At 33.0% G+C, this 20,329-nt stretch overlaps 1 protein-coding gene, 2 long non-coding RNA genes and 1 other non-coding gene across 5 annotated transcripts in view; 3 read left to right on the top strand and 1 right to left on the bottom strand.

The window, feature by feature from the left end:
- The window catches only part of LOC122569667 (V-type proton ATPase 116 kDa subunit a1), a 52,772-nt gene extending 33,264 nt beyond the window's left edge, over window positions 1–19,508 (bottom strand). Inside the window, exon 1 of one of the 2 annotated variants that reach the window (XM_043731058.1) lies at window positions 19,326–19,508. The gene's annotated coding sequence lies outside the window, so the exon portion shown is untranslated. Of the gene's footprint in view, window positions 1–2,080; window positions 2,227–19,325 lie in introns of those variants that run through there. The other variant, XM_043731059.1, reaches the window with a different exon arrangement.
- Window positions 929–1,998, top strand: LOC122569686. The gene is made up of 3 exons (XR_006317540.1): window positions 929–978; window positions 1,119–1,390; window positions 1,560–1,998. It is a non-coding gene; the product is annotated as an uncharacterized LOC122569686 (long non-coding RNA).
- Window positions 1,228–1,351, top strand: LOC122569872. Its single transcript, XR_006317608.1, has one exon. It is a non-coding gene; the product is annotated as a U4atac minor spliceosomal RNA (small nuclear RNA).
- Window positions 12,456–13,371, top strand: LOC122569684. Its single transcript, XR_006317538.1, has 2 exons — window positions 12,456–12,731; window positions 12,803–13,371. It is a non-coding gene; the product is annotated as an uncharacterized LOC122569684 (long non-coding RNA).
- Window positions 19,509–20,329: the final 821 nt, after the last annotated feature.

The following is a 20,329-nucleotide window of genomic DNA, read 5'->3' as shown; positions in this document are numbered from 1 at the left end:
AAGCCTTTGATTGTTGTCGCTTTCCAGTTTGTTAATACGAGATTTCCACATTAGTTGAGAGTAATGGTCCTAATAGCTTGATGAAGACTATTTCCTTTAGAGTGTTTGTCGTTGTGAAGAATCGATTCTATGCTTGTAGATTGTCGATTGTTGCTAAAGATAATTATTTCTTTTTATTAATATTAACCTTACCAGGCCCGGTTCAATTCAAAATTTAATTTAGAATTGTATATTCAATGCTATTTCTCTTGTTCATCCAAAATTATGTTAATTCTTATATTACCTGATTAATCAATTTTTTAATTTTTGTTAATATAGGAATTTCCATAAAGAAATAACGATTTCGTCAATTTTAATTTATGTAGAATTTTAAATTAAATTTTGGAACCGGTCATTTGACCGGGCCTGGTAAGGTTAGTATTAAAGGTAATGAAGCGAGTGATTCCAGCGTTTCTAGTGTTTCTAGTGTTTGTCTAGTGTTTTATTGTACTTGTATCTGGATGGTACAGAGATTTACCCTTTTACATATTACAGTTAGATCATCGGCAAATAATAGTGCTTTGACCGGGTTTGTTACGATGTTCAATACGTCGTTTATAGCGACCAGTAATAGGAATACGTTTTCTAAGACCATTGTGGAGAAAAGGATGTATTATTAACTCTAACTAGAAAGGTTCTAATAGATAGGAAGGTAACAATAAAATTGAAGATGTTTCTTTCGTAGCCGTGTTTCTGCGGGTTTCTTGAGTTTCAGTTTCTCTAATCCGTATCGTAGGCCTCTCCTATGTCTATACATACGACAGTCGCGTATTGTTTGCTGACGAATGCGTCACATGTGTACATATGTTCATCTCCAATTTTATTAGATGGCCATGCGTGGAGTGCAACTGTTGAAAACCACTTTGGTGTTGAAATGTTTTTTTTTTTCCAGGAACCATCGCACTTTATAGATGATAACTTTTTTCTACTATCTATATAGTAAGTATGTCTACTACGTAGTAGCTACAGCTTCTTTATGATACTCATTTAATGTTTATCAAAAATTATTCGAAGCAATCATAAATAAATGTAAAACAGAAAAAATAAAGCAAATAGACGAATCTACTTCCTACAATTAGATCAGAGTACACAAGTCCAAAACTTCCTATGAAGACCACTAGATGGCACATTGCTCTCGCAACTACATTTACCGGCCTACATTATATGAGATCACCGTAAAGCACACATTCCATCCTTGTCTTTGGGGAGCAAAGTATTCAATGATCGTTTAGTGAGGGTACTGTTGCTGAAGCCCATTATGAAATAAAACCCGCATCCACACGTTATGTCGTGAGATGCAATTTTTGCGGGCCTCTTTACTTTACAAGAGGCTTAGAAAAATCAATATGAGGTTTGTGAATGTAATTTTAAATGTACTTTACAGGAAATTTATATTGAAGCTCGTTATATATATATAATATATATATATACGTGCTTGTGTATATTATATAAATTTTCAATGAGCAATAGGTATCATATAATCATCGATACTAAAATACACAAAGAAACGTTAATTATAGGAGTCGGTCATTAATAATTGTACCGATAGCAAACATCGATATCTACTCAATATCTCTCTACGAGTGAGGGTAGGTGCTTGTTACGTCGCGTGGGACATCTACGCTCCATCCCTCGCTACCTGGCAGCCAGCGGTCAACCTTTACAGTCTTCCCGATTCTCAATAGACTCAAGAGTCTCAGGTCGTACTCACTCGTCGTTGTCCATTCAAACATTCGTTATTGTATAACACCGAAGTTGTTGGATCGATTAAATACATAATAACCTGTTAATCGCAGCGTTATTTCAATTAATCACCCTTATTATCCCACAAGAAATAAGGGATCGTACGATTCGTGGCGTCGATTAGTCAATCGTAACGGGAATTTACGACTCTCGTTGGCGCGCTTCTTCGAGATCGCGTCTCCCCGTGAACGTGCGAAAGTTCAGTGCTTATATCGAATATTTATTAACGAGAAATAACATTATTAGCAACAATATCTCAATAAAGACGAAAATATAACCTTAAATTATTTAGACTTGCCTGTGAATTAAGATCAGAGTCGCTTCTCTCTATCTACATGTACAACGGTATCTTACTTTCTTCATTGCGATGTATCATATTCACTGATTCACTGATTCACTGATTCACTGATTCACTGATTCACTGATTCACTGATTCACTGATTCACTGATTCACTAATGTATCATATATCACCATTGACCATCTTTATACACATAGATACTGGATTCTTTATACAACTTGGCTGTGTTTGTCTAAGGCTGTGCAATATGCATAGACATGCGACTTACCCAGGATACGTTCACCGTGTTGATTATACACTTTCGTATCGGTACTCACTTCATTCGATACGAGTACCTTTTCCTTCAATACTAAGTGGGCATGGTATCACAATCGAAAGTATCAATACTAAAATGAAAGTATCGAATATGTACTCATATTTACTTGCACCGGAACATCCCTAGTTATTTACAATTTCATTAATAAACAATTTAATCAGGAAATGATAATGTAAACAATTTAAACAGCAAATAAATAAATAAATCAATGTATAAATTACTAATTAAAAATATTCAATCAAGTTTGTAAATAAGCTTAGAGGTCCCACGAGAATAACAACAGTTCATTGTAATTTAAGAAAAACGGAACGAAAAAATGGAAACAGCAATCGGTTGACATAAACGAAAAGAAACTTGCTAATATTTTCTCTAATAAGATTCTTTTTCTCCAGCAAATCATTATTTTTATCACGATTCATACGATACGTGAACACATTGTCCGTAACGAAGTTAAATACCATCCATCTCATCGAGAATATCGTGTAACGTAACTCTAACTGTTGAAATAGGTAAGTAAACGCCAAATGTGGGCCACGAAACCAGTCCTTCGTCTGCGGTTTTAATTGGTAATACCATGCGCTTACTACACTGCTGTTCATAAGTAGTAAGTGTATTGATGATACACGAATGTAATTAAAGTACACGGATCGATGGCAAATTAACATTACGGTTACGAAGGGAAATTTCATGGATTAACTTTAATTCGTCTAGATTTTACAATTTTATGAAATTTAAAGGAAGTGAATAACATCACGATGAACTATCACTTAATCATTAACGTATTAATGATCAAGAACTATATGCTATGGATCTAAATTTATACTACGGTCGAGGTAGAATTTATCAGGAAGATTTTTTGGCTCAAAATACGACGAAATCAAGAGTAACGTGTGAAGCTTGTCACATTCCACTTATAGTCGAGCATACGTATAATTATCGACTGCAGAAAATACAGAAATCAGAGAAGGGTATGTATATATGTACTACCTACCAAGGAGTAAGAGGCAACATAGACACGAAGGGATTGTAAGCCATTCCAAACATAATGCAAACAAAGCAGTAGAATGTCTCAAACGCGTAAATCGAATAAACAGAATCTACAGTACTAAAGAAATCGATAATAATCATAAGCAGTTGATGCGACATTAAATTTACACAAAATTGAATTTACAATTAGAATAATTCCTTTTAAGCCTGGATTTTTTATATTTAAGATAACTATTCACGCTGTATACTAATCATTTACTAACTATATATGAATCTATGTTTGCAATGAATGTTTTGTAGTTTCTAGATATATATATTAGATTAGTTTCAAATTTTACCAATATAATTAACGATATTCGTGTCTTGTTAAAATATTAACAAGATTTCAAAAAGTTTCCTGTAATCTATAACAAATATATATTAGATTAGTTTCAAATTTTACAAATATAATTAACGATATTCGTGTCTTGTTAAAATATTAACAAGATTTCAAAAAGTTTCCTGTAATCTATAACAAATATATATTAGATTAGTTTCAAATTTTACAAATATAATTAACGATATTCGTGTCTTGTTAAAATGTTAACAAGATTTCAAAAAGTTTCCTGTAATCTATAACAAATATATGTATTGACAAAAGTTTTCTATGTTCTATCCCATTATTGCCTTTAACTATTTTCGTGAGTTTACACTGAGTCACTGTAATTTTATATTTTATTGATACTCAGCTTCTGAGTGCATTTTGTTTCGAATGATATCTATCGTTAAACAAAAATATGCCTCGTTCGATCAAAGGATTTTGAAAGGATGTTATGTTCTTCTCAAAATCGAGTGGAATAATAGTTTTAAGAGACACGTACGCTGAATTGAGCAAGCGAGTTATTGGCGAACAACCTACGCTGACTACTCGCACGAAATGCTTAAGTAGCAGAAGCCTTGGACGACAATCAACAGCTGAGTGACTTCAATAATCGTACAGACCATCTGTCCGAGTGTAACACACATATGTACGTTAGGGAATGTGTGACAAGTTACGAGACTCTTGTGAAATCGTATCTGCAAAATCTGGAAATGCGCACTCGATCCTCATTCCTTTGAAATTCCATCGTCTTCGCTCTAGTATTTTAATCTAATTATTGTTGAGAAACGGTATTAATCGTAACTTTTTGATAACAACAATCGTAACAATTTGATAGTTTGTATTTAAAATTATTTAATAGTTTGTCCAAAATTCTATGAAATTCTATATGAATCTTTGCTGAATCAGTTAACTATTGCGACCTCTTTGAGAGCTTGTTGAAAGTAAGCGATGACGAGTATACTCGTCAAACGCAGAGTGCATATTGCTGTTATGATATAGAATTAAGTTGTAACGAAAAGACTGTTTTATTTTTTGATTTTAATACTGACAGGACTCGTTGTAACACAAAATATTGCTATTTCTTTAGAACGAGTATACTCGTCAAGAACAGCTAAATGGTTAACAACGGAAAATTTATCCTTTTATACCATTTTCTTGCCTTCTAACAGATTAAGTTACAGAAGCGTGTATTTTAGCATTACAGAGTAATCAAAGCTAAGGAAAATCTTTTACAAAAGAACTTAAAAAGTTTCAATTTCTAGCATTCTGCCAATTATTTTGCTTCGTAGGATTTTAGATATTTCTTGGGTTATTCTCTCGCAAAGAAGATTTCTAGAAGATCTGTAGATTTCTCAAGAAATTGGAAATTGTATCTATTAATATAGCAATTACACTACTACATTTCAATTCTCACTGTGTCTGCCTGCCTGCCATAATGTTCGTCGTAAATATGGCAAAGATTTGCGACATACTATACGAAATAGATTTATAATAGGTATATTTGAAATATAGCTAAGAATATTCCATTATGTAACAAATTAACATTGCCGAAGTTTACTTGACAAGAAAGTATGATATTTTATAATTACAGAAATAATCAATCGAAAAAGAAACGAACGATAGAAATCTATATTTTTAAAACTTTGTTAGTGAAAAATAGAGCGATATTAGACATATATTTTCTAGACTTCTTTATTCGATTACTGATTTAAAAATAATCTGTGAAACACTAATAATATCATAAAAAGTCCCAGAAAAGTATTTAATATGTCTCTTTACTATCGCGTATATACAAATTATAAATCAAATATAGTATATAACTCTATATGTATATTAATAGATCATTTAACTATATCTTCATCAATGGTTTTTTGCACGTCACTACGTTCCGATACTTGTTATACATATATGTATATAATACTAATAATAAAGATAATAACAATATTGATAGTCTATATTCTGTACAATACATACATTGAACACTTTTCTCTAAAATCTTATTTAAACTGAGTAAAATGTAAGATATTTCACATATACAATAATAAAAATTTATTACATTATTTAATTATTATTTAATTATAAAAATTATTATATTATTCTATAACATACTACTAGTAAAATTTTTATTTGCATGGAAAATAATGGAAAGAATGAACATGAGAAACCTCTTCTCCTTAATTCTGTAATAATTCGATATCGTAAAGTTAGGTGCTTCTTAGATAATACGTATATCGATATTGGGTGATCTGGATCTCGCGAAGGTTAAGCGCTGAACTTCTGATTTATTGACAAAAGCTTCAGCAGCCTGTCCTTGTAGCTAAAACCCTTATCGCTCTTCGCGTGTCATGGGAGTGTCATTGACCCCGTACAGTCGTATGCACGCAAACCTCGGACAATACAGAGCGTCGTTGGGCCTCTTGTCGCCACTCTGAGAAACTATATTACATTCGTGGCTCTACAGTCTGTCCAACGAGAAGAGAGTTTAAACATAAACACAAGTAAACGTAAGCAAACATAAAGTAGCGTTTCATCGTGGCAGCCAATGCGTTTCCTTATCTTTACTACCTTGTCTCACTGGACAAGCTATAGAACCGCGCTAGTCCTTACCGTACCAGCCACCAATCACCGCTCAAAACTGCTATAAGCGAACCTAACACTGATGACTGATGACCGACGATTTACGGTTCCGGCTACCGGCAATACGATAATCTTAGTGATGAATCTCCTTTACAGAGGAGTCGATTCCAAGTATTTAGGGCCTATCTAACACATCGAGGAATTATTTTCCTGTTTCTTCGTTAATATCACGTTATTCACGTTCTATCCGATTGTGAAATGTAAACATATCGTAAACGATACCATAACATCATTTTTCAAGAAAATCGCTCACGACCTTATTGCCTATGACCTATGGTTCCTTTGTCAGGTTCGATCCTCGAGACGAGTAGAATGCGATGTAAGTAAAAAAAGTTCAACCGTAAATATAGAGGTTCATTTTGCGGCAATTGTTTTTAAGCAGATCTGCATCGATTTAACGGCGTAGAATCACGCGCTGTGGTGGTCGTATCTCAGAAGGTCGTATCTCAGACTCGAACAAGTTTTTTCAAAGGGAGCGAACTATATGCAAGCTTGCAAAAAATTATTTACCGAACACATGACGTTGGCGGAAAAGAAAATAGACTGTAGGAAACGATGATCAAATACCGTTTTTTATAATTTTTCATACTTAGCCCTTCTTCGACGGTTTTCATATCTTTCTAACAAACGCGAAATTGCATCATTTTGGTTTGTAACACTTTTAATAAATGTTGATATGCGATACGTGTAACGAGTTCAATTAATTATCCGGAATTATATAGGAACACGCAGTGCAAATTTTTCAAAAGTGATATGTTTATATAAATGCGCACATAGAATATACAAATCTCGGATATGTTAATTTTTGTTAATTGGCATGTGAACGAATGGAATTACTTTAACTTACTCTAATAGTTAATTATCAGGGCCTTGAATTGTAAACTATGTAAAATTTTCAAATATAACACGTAACGATGTATTTAAGGAAAACTACTTCAATGTACCTGCAATTAGTCAGCATTGCATTTAAATTCATTAACGATCTAATACTGACAAGTACGAACGCTTCAATGTCAGAACGCTATTAAACATCCTACAGCAAAATTATATTGTTGCATCATCAGACTCCTGATTAAGTAACTGCAATGCAAGCAGGACATTGGAACAAAACGCTTTCGGAATAAATTTTACACCCAGCGTCTCTCAAGCGATCAGTTATAGCTACGACTTGTTATATAATATAGCACAGGCATAAAATATAGCAGTTTTATCGTTAATCTATACACTAATATTTTTACAATAAATTTACTAATTTCTAATAATATAGCATAATATGTAAGATAAATATATAAAATAACATAATATAGCATAAAGCTTAACACGAATTGTGTCTGTCATACTATTTAATAATATCTTAACTTATTTCACAGTAGCGTTATCTGCGCGTTACGGATGCGCCGCGAGAAGGCCAAATAATTATCTCAGCCATTGATTTTTCCTTCTCATGTGAGTTGAAAATGATTTGTCGGAGATGCGTTAGGTTGAGTTATATAAAAGTACGGACGCCGTGAGGCGTCCGTCTATGCCAGAACGAAATGAAATCGTAACGTAAATTGAACTGAAGCTTTCTGCCAATATCACGGAAACTAAGGCCGGCCGACGGTAACATGCATAGGAGAAGGTTATTCAGAACGTTGACCTCGACAACATATTTCAGGATCATTGAAATCGATAAAGTGGTCCGCTGTGTGAATAATTACTATTATTACATTATTTTATCTAACGTATTTGAACAAAAATATTATTCATAAAGAATCACGTTCGAACTTTATGTAAATTTTATTTGTTTTTTTTTTTTACCTTGCATATTTATATTATAACTATTTTATACATTATTCGGATATTAAATTACGATTAATGATATGATATTAAATACCAGATTACGTAAAAGGTTTATTCGTCTTTCGATGTTACATTTTCAGGAATGTTATAAAAACTTTACTTATGTTGACTCCAGTGAAGAAACATATAGGTTACTGATATATGGATCGAAAGTTTCATTGTGATCGATTGATGCAGAAAAGAGAGGCAGGTATCAGAAGAGAAAAAATTCTTTAAATTTATTATTGAAGTTATACATATATTATACATATATATACATATTATATTCGACCGTTTGTAGTTTGAGCATGTATAATATATACATATAACTGACATAAATCTACAAAAGGTAAATTTTTGTTACAGACTCTGATACAAAAAAAAAACGTTATAAAAGAGATATTTCTATCAGAAACACTCAAAATGACTGGTCTTTGAAAAATACGTAACAATAGAATATTTTTATATGTATTGATTTATTACTTTCTTACAAAAGGAATTCCATGTTATCCAGTACATTTTTGGTATTACTAACCCATCTAGGACCATGATCCCTAAATGAGGGTTGGCACATTTATGAAATTGTAGGACCAGTCAATTTAACTGGTGTGGAACCCGGAATTTTCCTGATAATTGACACCATCATATCGAATGGTACGCGGTAAAAATTCTACAAATGTGTGGGAAGTTATACAAAACGAGGAAACTGGTTGATTCGGGTTCGGTAAACAGATTGTAGGACCATTTTACAGTTTACCAAGTATCAGTCATTTTGACTGATATTAGTACAAGTAGCCATGATACAAAATTATTTTCATTTTAAATAAATAAAAAAAAATTCATTATATTATTCCTGTAGTTATCGCTGCAATTTTACAGATATTATTAAAATACTGCTTATACTCTGTACTAGAATCTAATGGTCCACTTTTAAAAGGAAAATTTTCCAGATGCCTCTCTAGATAAAACGAATGCTCGATCAAAAACATATATTGTGTTAAACAATGAATAATAAAATTTCATCTAGTTGCAAATATTTCTATGAATATCGTCGATTCGAAAACTTGTTAAATACAATATATATATTGTACATGCTAATTATCAGTCGATATGCAATGTAATTATTTGCTTCGTAACACGTGCGATGAGTAAAGATACTGCTTTACAATCATTTTCCAAATAACGCCAATAAATAGAGTTACGTACGCGTAAGAATTTGTAAGAGAAGAAGGAACGGAACAATCATTATCAATCACGCATTCCTGGCAACGCAAGCGTGTAATTTTATCTTGAGCGAGGAAAAATCTAGCGGAGCCCTCGAAACGTAAAGGAAAATATACTTCTTATGCAGCGTGTCCGAGTTCTGCCTCCAAAAAATATTTTCACAGAGTATATTTAGATATCCCCCATTGTGTGCGAGTACATTAATCTGACGTGTACGTGCGAAACAGCAACGTGCCATAAACTTGCAACCTACTTGGAAACAACGCAACGTCTGGCCTCTTTTCTTTCTATATGGTGTAAAACCAGCTAAAAGTTTCAGAGTTTTCAAGGAAAAAGCCTGTTCAACGAGCAACTAAACTGTGCAGGCCACCTGAATTTTCAAGTATAAACATTTACGATGGACGATTTTTAACTTTTTTCTAGACTCTACATCGTTTTTAATTCAATCGAGCTTTTCTATGACGACAAAAATTTTTGTTTAGAAGAAATCTTTTCAATTGACTCCGATGTTGTATAATATACCATAGTAAGGATTAAAGCTACACAAATTATCTCAAATGGATAAGTACTAGAAACGGTCGATAACATACCAACGAAAGAAATAGTAAAATATAGGGTGAAGTGAAAGTTGTTGTTCATACAACCGGAAAGGAGATAATTTTCTGTGGAGAAATGAGTAGAAAATTTTAATGTAACGTTTGTTTATCTGAGGTTTCGTTTTCGAGAGAATAATAATACAAGTTGCTATACAAAGAAATAGAAAATAAAATTCCACAAAAATTTAGGTACACTTGCTATACCAACCAAGAATTCATAAAAAAACATAGATAACCATAATATCGTATTAATGTTTTTCGATCTTTTTGGTATCGTCAAAATCAGAATTTTCGTAATTTCTGATGTAACTACGTTCCAAAACTTTTGTCAATTTAATACTTAATATTTATTTAATTCCTTCTGGAAATATGCTGATACTAGATGATATATCCGATCTTTGCCCAGGACCTCACACATATACATAATCTTTTCTTTTTTCTTTTAATAATACGGTTAACTATTTCGTGAATTTCTATCGGTCCGTGGAACAACACCGATTACCACACAGACGCATACAGCGAAGTCGAGACTCGTGAATCGTAAAGCTTCTAACTTCTGACTTCGACCACACGTCGAAAAGAGAAAGACATTGCTCGGAGGAGGGATCGTATTGCCTCGTTATATACATATATCGTGGCAGTGATTATAAACAAAATACGATCGCAGCTAACAAGGTCGCTGTTGCGTGTTCCGTTGCGAATATCAGTAAACTGTTTTTCGTATTTTTGACTCCTACTCAACCCCCTTGTCTATGGTCATATCCTGGTGCTTTATACTTTAAAGATATGCTCCCAAAGAACTGCTCGAAACAATGAAAAAAGTCACATCGAAATCGCACAATCGACGAAACTATAACATAAAAACGCTTATCGTGGACTATCTTCTAAAGATATCTACATACAAGTATGGTGTCGCGGAGCTTTTCTAAATTTTGCATGCTCAACAATTCTTCCATACGCATCGTTCTGATATATACATGCATGTACGTGTCTTTAGCGGTTTTGGGCAGCATAAGGCAAGAAAGCTCTCGGACAACCGTTTTTTCTTACGTTAGACTTGCTTTACTAAAATTCTCGCTAAAAGCTCCGCTTCCTTTTGTCATAGATTAATCTTTCACACAGTTAAACCTTATTCGATATCACGAGCATCGCTTTTTAGATTACCTCGAATACACACACACATTTTATATGCACGTACTATGTGTAAATATAGATACCGAGTAAGTTCAATGTCACTTTATGCTGACGTGTACTTAAGTACGACGCAATCTTTTGACAATGTTGCGTTTTTCAGTTCTTTTGGACAAGCCAAATATATGTAAATATAAAGTTCAGCCTCCAGAGTGTATATAGGCTTCCGTGATTGACGAAGCGACGAATCCCCTTTGTATCTTTTTCTTTGTTGAGAGAAGCACATATTTTTATTTGTTAGAAACCGTTTAGCTTGTCATTATAACATAACATTTTATACAATTTATCAAATTAGGTAAACATTTTCACATCACAGGTATTCGTATTTGATTTATCGTTATAGTTATGTCTACAACATCTTCATTTTTAAGATCGTCATTTTTTTTATTATTTATTATCTTATTATATATATATTATTATATATTATCTATATATATATTAGGTTGTGCCAAAAGTTTCTTTCGTTTTATAAGAAAATAATAAATACACAATATTTTGTTTCAATAGAGTATGTTCTGATCGTACATAATTCAATAAAATAATATAAAATAAAAAATGTTGTGCATCTATTATTTCCTTATAAAACGAAAGAAACTTTTCGGGCAACCTAATATTATTAAACAATAAATATCTGGGTAATGCGTCGTTGGAATGATTGGATTTTTTGGTGCGAGCTTTTTCGTAATGTAATTTTATTTGACGATTTATTGTCCATATGTTCGGTTTTAAAAATAATCACTTGCCGGTTGAACAAATCAATAGAGTCTATAACGTATGTAATCTCAAACGCGCTAGAGAAAAAGACGTACCGTCGAACAGTCGTCCTAAACGTACAACAAGTTTCCGTCTCAAAGTCTACCATCCCTGTCTACTTTAGAAAATTTAAATAATTCTAGTACTTTCTAGTACTTTTTACTTTTTAAATCGCATTTAAGCAATAGACGATTTTACATATGCCATGAACATGACTATAAGCTATCAAAATCCTATCCCATCATATCTGAAGTGCCACGAGGTTATTTGGGTCAATGTTGTAAATTGTACATTGTACATGCTGTACACGCGGATTCACCTACGCGAAAAAATATCACGATCGCCAATGATATAGCGATACTCGCAATTAATCGAGATCCCAAGGTAGCATCTAAAATGTTTGAGAAAGGCATTAGAGGCACACAAGGCTGACTGAATACGTGGCGAATATAAGCCAATGAAACAAACTCTGTGCATATTACTTTTGCTGGAAGAGAAGGGAACTGTCCCAGTGTCAAGTAGTATAGCCAACTTTTGCCATTTGTAGAGTCCGGTATGTACCTTGGAATGCATTTGAACAGAAGGTTAATGTAATGGGAAAAGCACATAAAAACCAAGAGGGAAGAGCTGCATATCAAACTGCGTAAAATTTATTGGTTTATTAGTAGAAATCTCAACTATCACTATACGACAAGTTAAATATCTACAAAGTTATCCTGAAGTCAGTGTGGAATTACGGAATTCAGCTATGTACTGAACTGCCAGTAAGTCAAATTTGAAAATTCTAGATTCTAATATAGATTCAATAAAGATTCCAAACCAAACTCGTTGTCAGATTAGTGCTTGACGTTGTCTAGTGCGTCACAAATGCAGCCATCCATAGAAAGCTAGAATTACTAAACAGTTATTGAAGAAATCCAGTGATACAGTATTAACCATGACATAGACCGAATCGCGTGTGGATAAAATTTTATGAGAGTAAGAAAAGCGAAACATAACGAACACGCGAACGAAACGAGTTTTTTATCAGAACTTAATTTTCTATTCGATGTCATGCAAGATAAAGCAACGTCTTCGCCTATTGACATTCTACGTATCTATAGTATAAAGATATTCAAGTAACCTATTTTTACTGTCTACTGTTTAAAATTTAAATATAGCATGCAAGATTATATAAAATATCTAAAATGCAATACTCCTTATCGTTGTTGTATATGTAATCGTTAATATTCGTAGATTATGATATATTGGCGCCACCTAGTAGTCGTGTACGATGTACATCGTGCACGAAGCGATGGAATAAAAGAATGTTTTCCGTTGCAACAAGTTTCCGCGTACAGTGCGAAGAGCACACGTTCAGTTAGCTAATCTATAAGTTGTAATTACATGTACGATATTAAGTTGTAAAACATATATATATATATATGTACATACATATTACCGAGTGCTACTGTACTATGTACAGCTACTGTAATACATAACCAAAGATTATATATAAATATACAAATACATATAGAGTATCAAGCGTATGGTGGTCAACGGACAAGGCGGCGATTCTACATGTGAAAATAAAATGTAGAATAAAATTCGCATCGGAAGACGAAATACCTCGCGTTGTCTGAAAATGTCTCAATGTTCATGCGAGGCTTTGGACGAGATAACTCGTGTGTGCCTTTTTATTAGAACGCGAGATATCTCCTGCTATGATTTGCATAAAAATCAGTTCGTAAGACCTTGCGTTTGTGAATGTGAAGGGGATTAGGAATGTTAAACAATGCACAAAAAAACATTATTTTATAGTAACATATTCCGTAAGAAAGCCTTAAATGGAAAAATTTTATCCTACATTTTGGTCTTATTTTTGTACGTATCAATCATCCACTAGTCGCTTGTCCACTTTATGCGGAACATCCTGTACACGTATAACATATCACGCGGATGAAATATAGCTTAACCTCTTAGTTTTTATTTTTTCAGTAGTGTTTATAAAAATATAAATTTACATAAATATCTACAGTTTAATTATCAGATTTCCGCCACTCTAGTAAAATTCGATAGCAGCATAAAATACAAGATATTAATATAATTATTTAATTAAGCCCATTGTTTTTAAGATTTCACTTACGTATCACAAATGTATGTAATTTTTACAATATTGTATTTCATATCTTTTTATTTCCATTTCCTTAATAAAGGTAAAAGCGAATAAATTGTGTTTCATCATTTTAACAATATACATACATATGTTTTAACATGTCCAAAAAATTTGTAAAGTTGATGTTCTTATCATAATATTTTATATTTATAGGACGTAGATAGAGTTTTGTAACTGACTGCATATTCCGGACAGGTGAATTCTATAAAAAAATTATCTGTTGAAAAGTTGTTACATAACTTCGTATTCTTAACTTCTCTTTATAACATTCATTTGATTGGATGTTTATTACGCTATAAAATTGAAATACATTAATTATTAGTGATATTTCAAATGACCAAAGATCGATATCACGTAACGTTTTTCTCCATCGCATTTGCATTTGCGTTCTAGTGTATTATGCGAGAAACGATTAAGGATTAAAAAAAATATGCTTCGCATAAAGGCGTTCGTGCAGAGCAATCGTCTCACGAGAAACAGGAAACAAGACGAGAAGTGTTGCTTATTGATGCAAGGTATGGAAAATATGCAACGACCGTCTTTAACTATTTGCAATCGAGTTGAAGACCGCTTTTATTCGATAGTCCACATTCCGGTAATTTCAAATCGAAATGTCGAACGGTGAAACTACTAACTACGCAAACGAACCAACTTCAGTCTGGAAATCGTGTCTCGCGTGTTATCTACTCGCCCGTGGTATTATCAAGTTCATCCGTCGATGCATTTTAGGTAGCACGGAACATTCTATATTGAACGTGAAGCGAACATTCAAACAATATCTTTATGATTCTTATGAAACGAATAAATTGAAATCGATAAATTCATTTAAGCAATATTTATCGTAAACTAAGAATTATACACTCAGAAATGTATACATATGAATACCCAATCTAACCCCAATCTAAGCTCATCAACGATAAACAAATATTAGAACATGTGCTAATAGTACAAAGGTAATGCTTCTCGTTTCTTTTTTTATTTCTATGTATTTTATCATAAATCATCATGAATATGTGTGTTACACGAAACATTATGAAATATCATTAACGTTTTATACGAAACATTTGTGAATACATATTATGACAATTGTGTTCTATTTAAATTAAATAAAGAAGAAGATTAATCGTTGTGAATGGAAAAAATTCTTCGAAAGGAAGGAAAAGTAACTATTTCATGATATAATAACATTTAAAACAGTGATAAATGACTCGGTATTTACTAAAACATCATATTTTTAACGAAACGTCTCCCTTGTCAGTTTCGATCAAACAAAATTTAAACAAAATTTATCAAATTCCTGCAGAACGTATATGTATCGAAAAGGAACACTAATTATTAAAATATGCTCTTTCTTTACAATTTAAACTTTACTTTCTCCAGACAACATCTTCCCTGTTTCCTTCGTTTCATCTTATCCGCAACCTCAAAGTTGTCCAAGTCTATGATTATCATGAAAATTACAGGATTTCATCCGCCGAGTTCCGCAGTATCGAACGGAGTTTGATTAATCGCCAACGAGAGACTTACTCTCATTCACCCATACATTATGTACAGTGGTTCACGAAAGGATTTGAATATCCATAGAAATCTTTTAAAAATATATGCAATACTATAGAAGTTTGGATAAAGTAATTTGAAATTTCATTAGTTCTGTAGTAAGCCACAATTATTGCAATTATGTATACATATATTAAATAAAGTTTAAAATAAAATTGAAAGTGCCCTCGTAGATATATAAATCGGAAAATATTCATTGAAAAAAGATACTTGATAGATGTTACCAAAGTATCCATTACATTACATTACATTAATAAGCCGGAATATTTAATGGTTTATTATCGAACGTTATTTTTAATTTTAAGCTCATATTACACATTGTCATTGAATCTTGATTTATTCTCGCAAATGTCATTGCATATCTATTACTTACTTAAACCTAATTTCATCATGACATAATAGTAAAATAATAATACAGAGCGTAATCATTATATATTTATCAATACATAATTTTTAATTCTGTAATTAAGTTACATATTGCCAAAAATGAGCAGCTGTTGGAATACTTTTGAGAGATAGTACGTATAATATGTTTATGATTTATAACAGTCTCCTATGGTAAGTGTTCAGAAAATGTAATTCGCGTGAAAATCTTGTACGATTATTAACAGGTAAAAACCTTCGAACAGATGATTGACACGATAATGGTATCGATTGCAATTCCTGCGACGGTCACCCTTCGGTTTTATTCCCCTATGCCTGGAAAAATCGATATTATCCGCTTTATTTATATCTCAGTGTTTTCTGCGACGCAACGCGACGCAGACGGTGGTGAATTAACAGCGGACTCTATGTCTAATTAAAAAAGGAAGGAGGGAGAAGAAGGGAATACGACTAGTAAAAACGTCTTGCAGTCAGACGCTCCTAGATTTTCCGCTCTTTCCACCTGCCAAAAGATTCTACCGCCTGTCTAGACGATGTTGACATTCACGACCGCCTTATTACTTTAGCATCGCTGATGCAAGACAACGGCGCCAAGTTTTGTTCTCACACAGCTGGTCGCGAACGTGTGCGCGCGCAAATACTCGTACGATCGTTCTAACTTTGTACGCATAGATTTCGTACTTCAACTACACGCAAACATCGTCTGCACTTCATTTGCATGTTCGTACAATGTTCTCGTTCGTTGTCGCGAATGGTTACACACGACGACACATCTCGCGTGACTCTTCGATAGTAATACACAGTGGCTCAAAAAGTATTTCAACACCTGCAATAGAATATTCTCATGCATATACATATCATGTACATAACCTCGTGAAAATATTCCGACACCTGTAGACGCCCTTTACAAATTTACATATTACGTGTACGTTAGACGAAACATTGTGAAATTTCATTAGCATTGTTATGAGACTTGTTGGAAAAATATCATTTCAGTATACTCCTAGAGAATTTTGTTATTAGAGGTTGCCATGAAGAAGATGACACTATGTGTTATAAGTTACGAGCATGAGCGGTACGAAATGTGAACAGTTTAGTCGACTAGAGAGCTGTGTGAAGAGAGCGATGCGACGGCGAGAGTAGAGAAAAAAGAACAAAGAAAACTGTGTAGTTTACTTCATTTTTATATATATATTCCAAAAACATTGTATATTTTATTCGATTTCATTTAATTTCTATATGAAACGAGGTTAGTATTCATGTTGTATATTAATCTTTTACCAAATATCTTGTAACTTTTACATATATGCAATGTATATGTACTGTATAACTATAAAATAAGAGCGTTTAGGTATAAATTATGTTTTAACCTTATGTTCACCCTTGTTTCATTTTAGAAATATACTACAGTTCATGGTTAACTGTATCGTCTATATCGGCATCCACGAGTTAAAACTTCTTATATCACGCTATACGAACTTCTCTAATGTTTTACTTTTATCACTATTTAACTGTGTATGCACTTTCAACCCTATAATCTGATTCTGAAGCATATTTCGTTTATTTAAGAGTTATATTTTAAGTAATGAAGTTATTAAAATAATATGAAAGTAATGGAGTTATTTGATTGTAGCAGATCATATTCTGATAATATTTCTACTCAGTCGTATCTATAAATAATTAATTAAATATTAATATTAAGAAACTATTTATATTATCTAATATTTTTTAATTCATGTTCATTTTGATTATGACTCCTAAATATATACATATACCTACAAGTACAAGACTTGGTATAAATAACGTCATATCTTAAAAATGTACGAAATAATAGAAATTCCTGTATGATTTTAAATAATATATTAATCGTTTCCATGCTTACATATAATATAACGCATACATTAAAATTTAATTTGCGTGAACGTTATATAAAACACATTCTTACTGATATGATTCTCAAAAAGCTGAGAATGTTAATAATCTCTTAACGCAAATATCCAACATAAGCCTACGCGATGCAGTAACGTTCAATTCTTGATAATGATTTGTTAAAATTATCTCCTGCGTTTAAAATAACTTAAAAGATTGAAATTTATGGACTCGTATTTACGTCTCTGATACCTTACGCAACACATATTAATTATTCGTCTAAAATGAATATATAAATATTTCTTTAAAACGTTAGTAGGTTAACACACTAATAGGTTTAAAAATTTCTAAAATTTCCACAAAGTACTTAATCATTCGTAATTCAGCAGAAATTCAAATTTACAATTTAAATAATAATTCAAAATTAAATAACAAACGTATGTTTAAAACAGAATTATTTTCGTTACGACTTATTATGAATTAATTATTGGCGTTTTGAAAATCTAGGTAACCGTGTCAGAAATTTCTTTCGATACATCTGTGCGAAATCTAGTAAGAACGGTTGCCAAAACGCGTACCAACTATTCCCCTGAGTCTAATACACACAAGAACGCTTTCTTCGGCTTCGGCGCAACAGATATATAAACCCAATTCGTCTCGTACGTCTATTCTTACGTTCATAAGGTTATTTACACTCGGTGTCTGACACCATTTTGGTAGCAAGGCACAGTACTCGGGCCAAACGGCACTACTCTTGTTAAAGCACGCAAAACGTCACGGAAGAATCGAAGCGACACAATTGTTTGCGGCGCGGTTCACCTTGACCGAAAGCTAATTGAAAAGTTACCATCGTTGGAGAATATGCGCGTAGCCTAGGATAGAAGATCACCAAGGTCCAATTAAACAACGCTCACATAGTGGTGTCCGTGAAGATTAAGTACTTTCAAGGAGTTATTGCCGATGATTGTTAGCCATGCGAAAATGCACGCGATGAGATAACGGTAAAGAGTTCGATGCACATATCTTGTGTTTCGAAAACCGCGAAACAGCGCAGCAGCAGCACTGCCACGCGATATCGCGTAACGAAAAACCAACTGCACCGACTAGTACTACGACTACGTAACACACAATATGTATATTCGATAATTCGAACGATAGATAGAATACACTCGAGCATGTGCATATATGTATGTATATGTATACTAAAAAAACCCTTGCTGCTCGTCTTTATAATATTTCGTATTTCAATCAGTAATGGTGTAGTACGCATGGTATAGTATGTAATATCAGTGAACCATTTGAAATAAATGTATATATGAACTTACAATTAGTTACACGATGAACTTTACGTCAAATATTTTCAGATATCTCAGAAATGATCTCAACAACTTACCGATTTCTTTCGATTATTAGACCAATGATAACACATTTGACACATCCACCACGCCACACTTTATATCCTTGTGAAACTTTCACCGTAAACACGCGAACGATTAGCAGTGATGATTAGTAATTAGATTAAGAAAACTACGACAAAAACGATACCAACCGTTCGAAAGACCGTAAGAAACTGGCCAGTGGCCGCGACCCCACCACGCGGTACACCGTCGTCGAGGATGCCAACAAATGTAAACATCGCTACAGCTGATCGTTGTGACATGTATATGTGTGTGTGTGCGCACGTAAGTACGTATTTTAGTGGTTTGCTTCCCCCTCTTCGATTAATCGCGTCTGCACGTGCGTGTCTGATTTTACAATGTAAGTATGTAGATACAATCAAATTATACATCGATTTTTATATTATTATTATTATTATATTGACAGTTGTAATATAATTTTATTATATTATTATAACTTTAAATAATAATGAAGATTATAAACTATGACTGCTAGTATACATGTTACTATCAGCTATATTTGAGTATGATAGACGAATTCTAGACAGTTTTATATGTATAAAGATTTGTCACGTACGCGCGCGCGCACAGACACATACCCAGTGTAAAGATTTACAGTAAAGTTGACAATAATAAGCAAAATTGTTCATTACTCTTTAACTACAGCTCTTAGTATGTATTACGTGTCATCAAATTGAAATATCTAAAAAGTAAATTATTTGTGATGCTTTTCGGGAAACAAAAAAGTGTGAGATGTAAAATTTAAAGGGAATTCTATATCGTTACCAAGCTTTCGTCTAGCTTATTGTTAAAACTGGTAGTGGTACATCCTTCTATTAAATTCAACGCGTTATGAGTGTAACGGAAGAACGGTGACACTACTAAAAGGACAAATTGATTGATTCTGCGGAAACCATTGACTCGGTCAAGGACTTCATTGGGGATTTCATTGAGCAAATCAGTTGAAGTAACGAGTTTCAAATTAGATACATATGATGCT

Source organism: Bombus pyrosoma, linkage group LG7 (assembly GCF_014825855.1).
Source record: "Bombus pyrosoma isolate SC7728 linkage group LG7, ASM1482585v1, whole genome shotgun sequence".
Lineage (NCBI taxonomy): Eukaryota > Metazoa > Arthropoda > Insecta > Hymenoptera > Apidae > Bombus > Bombus pyrosoma.
This window is presented reverse-complemented; position numbering and strand designations above follow the sequence as displayed.